The sequence below is a fragment of the Delphinus delphis genome, chromosome 14 (genome assembly GCF_949987515.2).
Source record: "Delphinus delphis chromosome 14, mDelDel1.2, whole genome shotgun sequence".
Taxonomy (NCBI): Eukaryota; Metazoa; Chordata; class Mammalia; order Artiodactyla; family Delphinidae; genus Delphinus; species Delphinus delphis.
The window spans coordinates 249,909-258,780 of record NC_082696.1 but is presented as its reverse complement, the minus strand read 5'-3'; positions in this window follow the sequence as shown (position 1 = coordinate 258,780).

Sequence of the window (8,872 nt, the reverse complement as noted above, 5' to 3'; positions counted from 1 at the left end):
GGGTCCAGGTGAGGGTACGACAACGAATTATGGGAGCGTGCGTGTGAGGGCGCGGGTTAGCGTTAGCGTACGGGTTAGGATTAGCGGACGGGTGATGGTCAGGCTTCGGGAAATGGTTAGGGTAAGGGTTCGGATTAGGCTTAGGGTTAGGGGACGGGGACGGTTTAGGGTCCAGGTGAGGGTACGACAACGCTTTAGGGGGAGCGTGCGTGTGTGGGCGCGGGTTAGCGTTAGCGTACGGGTTAGGATTAAGGGACGGGTGAGGGTCAGGGTTCGGGGAAGGGTTAGGGTTCGGGTTCGGGCTAGGGTTAGGGTTAGGGGACGGGGACGGTTTAGGGTCCAGGTGAGGGTACGACAACGCTTTAGGGGGAGCCTACGTGTGAGGGCGCGGGTTAGCGTTAGCGTACGGGTTAGGATTAGGGGACGGGTGCGGGTCAGGCTTCGGAGAAGGGTTAGGTTAGGGTTCGGGCTAGGGTTAGGGTTAGGGGACGGGGACGGTTTAGGGTCCAGGTGAGGGTACGACAATGCTTTAGGGGGAGCGTACGTGTGAGGGCGCGGGTTAGCGTTAGCGTACGGGTTAGGATTAGCGGACGGGTGAGGGTCAGGCTTCGGGGAAGGGTTAGGGTTAGGGTTCGGGCTAGGGTTAGGGTTAGGGGACGGGGACGGTTTAGGGTCCAGGTGAGGGTACGACAACGCTTTAGGGGGAGCGTACGTGTGAGGGCGCGGGTTAGCGTTAGCGTACGGGTTAGGATTAGGGGACGGGTGAGGGTCAGGCTTCGGGGAAGGGTTAGGGTTAGGGTTCGGGCTAGGGTTAGGGTTAGGGGACGGGGAAGGTTTAGGGTCCACGTGAGGGTACGACAACGCTTTAGGGGGAGCATACGTGTGAGGGCGCAGGTTAGCGTTAGCGTACGTGTTAGGATTAGGAGACGGGTGAGGGTCAGGCTTCGGGGAAGGGTTAGGGTTAGGGTTCAGGCTTGGGTTAGGGTTAGGGAACGGGGACGGTTTAGGTTCCAGGTGAGGGTACGACAACGCTTTAGGGGGAGCGTACGTGTGAGGGCGTGGGTTAGCGTTTGCGTACGGCTTAGGATTAGGGGACGGGTGAGGGTCAGGCTTCAGGGAAGGGTTAGGGTTAGGGTTCGGGCTACGGTTAGGGTTAGGGGACGGTTACGGTTTAGGGTCCAGGTGAGGGTACGACAACGCTTTAGGGGGAGCGTACGTGTGAGGGCGCGGGTTAGTGTTAGCATACGGGTTAGGATTAGGGGACGGCTGAGGGTCAGGCTTCGGGGAAGGGTTAGTGTTAGGGCTCGGGCTAGGGTTAGGCATAGGGGACGGGGACGGTTTAGGGTCCAGGTGAGGGTACGACAACGCTTTAGGGGGAGCGTACGTGTGAGGGCACGGATTAGCGTTAGCGTACGGGTTAGGATTAGGGGACGGGTGAGTGTCAGGCTTCGGGGAAGGGTTAGGGTTACTCTTCGGGCTAGGGTTGGGGTTAGGGGAAGGGGACGGTTTCGGGTCCAGGTGAGGGTACGACAACGCTTTAGGGGGAGCGTACGTCTGAGGGCGCGGGTTAGCGTTCACGTACGGGTTAGGATTAGGGGACGGGTGAGGGTCAGGCTTCGGGGAAGGGTTAGGGTTAGGGTTCGGGCTAGGGTTAGGGGACGGGGACGGTTTAGGGTCCAGGTGAGGGTACGACAACGCTTTAGGGGGAGCGTACGTGTGAGGGCGCGGGTTAGCGTTAGCGTACGGGTTAGGATTAGGGGACGGGTTAGGGTCAGGCTTCGGGGAAGGGTTAGGGTTTGGGTTCGGGCTAGGGTTAGGGTTAGGGGAAGGGGACCGTTTAGGGTCCAGGTGAGGGTACGACAACGATTTAGGGGGAGCGTACGTGTGAGGGCGCGGGTTAGCGTTAGCGTACGTGTTAGGATTAGGGGACGGGTGAGGCTCAGGCTTCGGGGAAGGGTTAGGGTTAGGGTTCGGTCTAGGGTTAGGGTTAGGGGACGGGGACGGTTTAGGGTCCAGGTGAGCGTACGACAACGCTTTACGGGGATCGTATGTGTGAGGGCGCGGGTTAGCGTTAGCGTACGGTTTAGTTATGGGACGGGTGAGGGTCAGGCTTCTGGGAAGGGTTAGGGTTAGTGTTCGGGCTAGGGTTAGGGTTAGGGGATAGGGACTGTTTAGGGTCCAAGAGAGAGTACGACAACGCTTTACGGGGAGCGTACGTGTGAGTGTGTGGTTTAGCGTTCGCGTACGGGTTAGGATTAGGGGACGGCTGAGGGTCAGGCTTCGGGGAAGGGTTGGGGTTAGGGTTCGGGTTAGGGTTAGGTTTAGGGGACGGGGACGGATTAGGGTCCAGGTGAGTGTACGACAACGCTTTAGGGGGAGCGTACGTGTGAGGGTGCGGGTGAGCGTTAGCGTAAGGTTTATGAATAGGGGACGGGTGAGGGTCAGGCTTCGGGGAAGGGTTAGGGTTAGGGTTCGGGCTAGGGTTAGGGTTAGGGGATAGGGACGGTTTAGGGTCCAAGAGAGAGTACGACAACGCTTTAGGGGGAGCGTACGTGTGAGGGCGCGGGTTAGCGTTAGCGTACGGGTTAGGATTAGGGGACGGGTGAGGGTCAGGCTTCGGGGAAGTGTTAGGGTTAGGGTTCGGGCTAGGGTTAGGGTTAGGGGACAGGGACGGTTTAGAGTCCAGGTGAGGGTACGACAACGCTTTAGGGGGAGCTTAAGTGTGAGGGCACGGATTAGCGTTAGCGTACGGGTTAGGATAAGGGGACGGGTGAGGGTCAGGCTTCGGAGAAGTGTTAGGGTTAGGGTTCGGGCTAGGGTTAGGGTTAGGGGACGGGGACGGTTTAGGGTCCAGGTGAGGGTACGACAACGCTTTAGGGGGAGCGTACGTGTGAGGGCGCGGGTGAGCGTTATCGTACGGGTTAGGATTAGGGGACGGGTGAGGGTCAGGCTTCGGGGAAGGGTTAGGGTTAGGGTTCGGGCTAGGGTTAGGGGACGGGGACCGTTTAGGGTCCAGGTGAGGGTACGACAACGCTTTAGGGGGAGCGTACGTGTGAGGGCGCGGGTGAGCGTTAGTGTACGGGTTAGGATTAGGGGACGGTTGAGGGTCAGGCTTCGGGGAAGGCTTAGGGTTAGGGTTCGGGCTAGGGTTAGGTTTAGGGGACGGGGGCGGTTTAGGGTCCAGGTGAGGGTACGACAACGCTTTAGGGGGAGCGTACGTGTGAGGGCGCGGGTGAGCGTTAGCGTACGTGTTAGGATAAGGGGATGGGTGAGGGTCAGGCTTCGGGGAAGGGTTAGGGTTAGGGTTCGTGCTAGGGTTAGGGTTAGGGGACGGGGACGGTTTAAGGTCCAGGTGAGGGTACGACAACGCTTTAGGGGGAGCGTACGTGTGAGGGCGCGGTTTAGCGTTAGTGTACGGGTTAGGATTACGGGACGGGTGAGGATCAGGCTTCGGGGAAGGGTTAGGGTTAGGGTTCGGGCTAGGGTTAGGGTTAGGGGACGGGGACGGTTTAGGGTCCAGGTGAGGGTACGACAACGAATTATGGGAGCGTGCGTGTGAGGGCGCGGGTTAGCGTTAGCGTACGGGTTAGGATTAGCGGACGGGTGATGGTCAGGCTTCGGGAAATGGTTAGGGTAGGGGTTCGGATTAGGGTTAGGGTTAGGGGACGGGGACGGTTTAGGGTCCAGGTGAGGGTACGACAACGATTTAGGGGGAGCGTACGTGTGAGGGCGCGGGTTAGCGTTAGCGTACGGGTTAGGATTAGGGGACGGGTGAGGGTCAGGCTTCGGGGAAGGGTTAGGGTTAGGTTTCGGGCTAGGGTTAGGGTTAGGGGACGGGGACGGTTTAGGGTCCAGGTGAGGGTACGACAACGCCTTAGGGGGAGCGTACGTGTGAGGGCGCGGGTTAGCGTTAGCGTACGGGTTAGGATTAGGGTCGGGTGAGGGTCAGGCTTCGGGGAAGGGTTAGGGTTAGGGTTCGGGCTAGGGTTAGGGTTAGGGGTCGGGGACGGTATCGGGTCCAGGTGAGGGTACGACAACGCTTTAGGGGGAGCCTACGTGTGAGGGCGCGGGTTAGCGTTAGCGTACGGGTTAGGATTAGGGGACGGGTGAGGGTCGGGCTTCGGGGGAGGGTTAGGGTTAGGGTTCGGGCTAGGGTTAGGGTTAGGGGATGGGGACGGTTTAGGGTCCAGGTGAGGGTGTGACAACGCTTTAGGGGGAGCGTACGTGTGAGGGCGCGGGTGAGCGTTAGCGTACGGGTTAGGATTAGGGGACGGGTGAGGGTCAGGCTTCGGGGAAGGGTTAGGGTTAGGGTTCGGGCTAGGGTTAGGTTTAGGGGACGGGGACGGTTTAGGGTCCAGGTGAGGGTACGACAACGCCTTAGGGGGAGCGTACATGTGAGGGCGCGGGTGAGCGTTACGGTACGGTTTAGGTTTAGGGGACGGGTGAGGGTCAGGCTTCGGGGAAGGGTTAGGTTTAGGGTTCGGGCTAGGGTTAGGGTTAGGGGACGGGGACAGTTTAGGGTCCAGGTGAGGGTATAAAACGCTTTAGGGGGAGCGTACGTGTGAGTGCGCTGGTGAGCGTTAGCGTACGGGTTAGGATTAGGGGACGGGTGAGTGTCAGGCTTCGGGGAAGGGTTAGGGTTAGGGTTCGGGCTAGGGTTAGGGTTAGGGGACGGGGGCGGTTTAGGGTCCAGGTGAGGGTACGACAACGCTTTAGGGGTAGCATACGTTTGAGGGCCGGATGAGCGTTAGCGTACGTGTTAGGATTAGCGGACGGGTGAGGGTAAAGCTTCGGGGAAGGGTTAGGGTTAGGGTTCGGGCTAGGTTTAGGTTTAGGGGATGGGGACAGTTTAGGGTCCAGGTGAGGGTGTGACAACGGTTTAGGGGGAGCGTACGTGTGAGGGCGCGGGTGAGCGTTAGCGTACGGTTTAGGATTAGGGGACAGGTGAGGGTCAGGCTTCGGGGAAGGCTTAGGGTTAGGGTTCGGGCTAGGGTTAGGGTTAGGGGACGGGGGCGGTTTAGGGTCCAGGTGAGGGTTCGACAACGCTTTAGGGGGAGCGTACGTGTGAGGGAGCGGGTGAGCGTTAGCGTACGTGTTAGGATAAGGGGATGGGTGAGGGTCAGGCTTCGGGGAAGGGTCAGGGTTAGGGTTCGTGCTAGGGTTAGGGTTAGGGGACGGGGACGGTTTAGGGTCCAGGTGAGGGTACGACAATGCTTTAGGGGGAGCGTACTTGTGAGGGCGTGGGTTAGCTTTAGCGTATGGGTTTGGATTTGGGAACAGGTGAGGGTTAGGCTTCGGGGAAGGGTTAGGGTTAGGGTTCGGGCTAGGGTTAGGGTTAGGGGATGGGGACGGTTTAGGGTCCAGGTGAGGGTACGACAACGCTTTAGGGGGAGCGTACGTGTTAGGGCGCGGGTTAGCGTTCGCGTACGGCTTAGGATTAGTGGACCGGTGAGGGTCAGGCTTCGGGGAAGGGTTAGGGTTAGGGTTCGGGCTAGGGTTAGGGTTAGGGGACGGGGACGGTTTAGGGTCCAGGTGAGGGTACGACAACGCTTTAGGGGGAGCGTACGTGTGAAGGCGCGGTTTAGCGTTAGGGTACGGGTTAGGATTAGGGGACGGCTGAGGGTCAGGCTTCGGGGAAGTGTTAGCGTTAGGGTTCGGGCTAGGGTTAGGGTTAGGGGACGGGGACGGTTTAGGGTCCAGGTGAGGGTATGACAACGCTTTAAGGGGAGCGTATGTGTGAGGGCGCGGGTGAGCGTTAGCGTACGGGTTAGGATTAGGGGACGGGTGAGTGTCAGGCTTTGGGGAAGGCTTAGGGTTACGGTTCGGGCTAGGGTTAGGGTTAGGGGACGGGGGCGGTTTAGGGTCCAGGTGAGGGTACGACAACGCTTTAGGGGGAGCGTACGTGTGAGGGCGCGGGTGAGCGTTAGCGTACGTGTTAGGATAAGGGGATGGGTGAGGGTCAGGCTTCGGGGAAGGGTTAGGGTTAGGGTTCGGTCTAGGGTTAGGGTTAGGGGACGAGGACGGTTTAGGGTCAAGGTGAGGGTACGACAACGATTTAGGGGGAGCGTACGTGTGAGGGCGCGGGTTAGCGTTCGCGTACGGGTTAGGATTAGGGGACGGGTGAGGGTCAGGCTTCGGGGAAGGGTTAGGGTTAGGGTTCTGGCTAGGGTTAGGGTTAGGGGACGGGGACGGTTTAGGGTCCAGGTGAGGGTATGACAACGCTTTAGGGGCAGCGTACTTGTGAGGGCGTGGGTTAGCTTTAGCGTATGGGTTTGGATTGGGGAACGGGTGAGGATTAGGCTTCGGGGAAGGGTTAGGGTTAGGGTTCGGGCTAGGGTTAGGGTTAGGGGACGGGGACGGTTTAGGGTCCAGGTGAGGGTACGACAACGCTTTAGGGGGAGCGTACGTGTTAGGGCGCGGGTTAGCGTTCGCGTATGGCTTAGGATTAGTGGACGGGTGAGGGTCAGGCTTCGGGGAAGGGTTAGGGTTAGGGTTCGGGCTAGGGTTAGGTTTAGGGGACGGGGACGGTTTAGCGTCCAGGTGAGGGTACGACAACGCTTTAGGGGGAGCGTACGTGTGAAGGCGCGGTTTAGCGTTAGGGTACGGATTAGGATTAGGGGACGGCTGAGGGTCAGGCTTCGGGGAAGGGTTAGGTTTAGGGTTCGGGCTAGGGTTAGGGTTAGGGGACGGGGACAGTTTAGGGTCCAGGTGAGGGTATACAACGCTTTAGGGGGAGCGTACGTGTGAGGGCGCGGGTGAGCGTTAGCGTACGGGTTAGGATTAGGGGACGGGTGAGTGTCAGGCTTCGGGGAAGTGTTAGGGTTAGGGTTCGGGCTAGGGTTAGGGTTAGGGGACGGGGGCGGTTTAGGGTCCAGGTGAGGGTACGACAACGCTTTAGGGGTAGCATACGTGTGAGGGCGCGGGTGAGCGTTAGCGTACGAGTTAGGATTAGCGGACGGGTGAGGGTAAAGCTTCGGGGAAGGGTTAGGGTTAGGGTTCGGGCTAGGGTTAGTGTTAGCAGTCGGGGACGGTTTAGGGTCCAGGTGAGGGTACGTCAACACTTTAGGGGGAGCGTACGTGTGAGGGCGCGGGTTAGCGTTAGCGTACGGTTTACGATTAGGGGACGGGTGAGGGTCAGGCGTCGGGGAAGTGTTAGGGTTAGGGTTCGGGGTAGGGTTAGGGTTAGGGGACGGGGACGGTTTAGGGTCCAGGTGAGGGTACGACAACGCTTTAGGGGGAGTGTACGTGTGAGGGCGCGGGTTAGCGTTAGCGTACTGGTTAGGATTAGGGGACGGGTGAGGCTCAGGCTTCGGTCAAGTGTTAGGGTTAGGGTTCGGGCTAGGGTTAGGGTTAGGGAACGCGGACGGTTTAGGGTCCAGGTGAGGGTACGACAACGCTTTAGGGGGAGCGTACGTGTGAGGGCGAGGGTCAGCGTTAGCGTACGGGTTAGGATTAGGGGACGGGTGAGGGTCAGGCTTCGGGGAAGGGTTAAGGTTAGGGTTCGGGCTAGGGTTAGGGTTAGGGGAAGGGGACGGATTAGGGTCCAGGTGAGGGTACGACAACGCTTTAAGGGGAGCGTACGTGTGACGGCGCGGGTTAGCGTTAGCGTACGGGTTAGGATTAGGGGACAGGTGAGGGTCAGGCTTCGGGGAAGGGTTAGGGTTAGGGTTCGGGCTAGGGTTAGGGTTAGGGGACGGGGACGGTTTAGGGTCCAGGTGAGGGTACGACAACGCTTTAGGGGGAGCGTACGTGTGAGGGCGAGGGTTAGCGTTAGCATACGGGTTAGGATTAGGGGACAGGTGAGGGTCAGGCTTCTGGGAAGGGTTAGGGTTAGGGTTCGGGCTAGGGTTAGGGTTAGGGTTAGGGGACGGTTTAGGGTCCAGGTGAGGGTACGACAACGCTTTAGGGGGAGCGTACGTGTGAGGGCGCGTGTTAGCTTTAGCGTACGGGTTAGGATTAGGGGACGGGTGAGGGTCAGGCTTCGGGGAAGGGTTAGGGTTAGGGTTCGGACTAGGGTTAGGGTTAGGGGACGGGGACGGTTTAGGGTCCCGGTGAGGGTACGACAACGCTTTAGGGGGAGCGTACGTGTGAGGGCGCGGGTTAGCGTTAGCGTACAGGTTAGGATTAGGGGACGGGTGAGGGTCAGGCTTCGGGGAAGGGTTAGGGTTAGGGTTCGGGCTAGGGTTAGGGTTAGGGGTCGGGGACGGTATCGGGTCCAGGTGAGGGTACGACAACGCTTTAGGGGGAGCGTACGTGTGAGGGCGCGGGTGAGCGTTAGCGTACGGGTTAGGATTAGGGGACGGGTGAGGGTCAGGCTTCGGCGAAGGGTTCGGCTTAGGGTTCGGGCTAGGGTTAGGGTTAGGGGATGGGGACGGTTTAGGGTCCAGGTGAGGGTGTGACAACGCTTTAGGGGGAGCGTACGTGTGAGGGTGCGGGTGAGCGTTAGCGTACGGGTTAGGATTAGGGGACGGGTGAGGGTCAGGCTTCGGGGAAGGGTTAGGGTTAGGGTTCGGGTTAGGGTTAGGGGACGGGGACGGTTTAGGGTCCAGGTGAGGGTACGACAACGCCTTAGGGGGAGCGTACATGTGAGGGCGCGGGTGAGCGTTACGGTACGGGTTAGGTTTAGGGGACGGGTGAGGGTCAGGCTTCGGGGAAGGGTTAAGTTTAGGGTTCGGGCTAGGGTTAGGGTTAGGGGACGGGGACAGTTTAGGGTCCAGGTGAGGGTATACAACGCTTTAGGGGGAGCGTACGTGTGAGGGCGCGGGTGAGCGTTAGCGTACGGGTTAGGATTAGGGGACGGGTGAGTGTCAGGCTTCGGGGAAGTGTTAGGGTTAGGGTTCGGGCTAGGGTTAGGGTTAGGGGACGGGGGCGG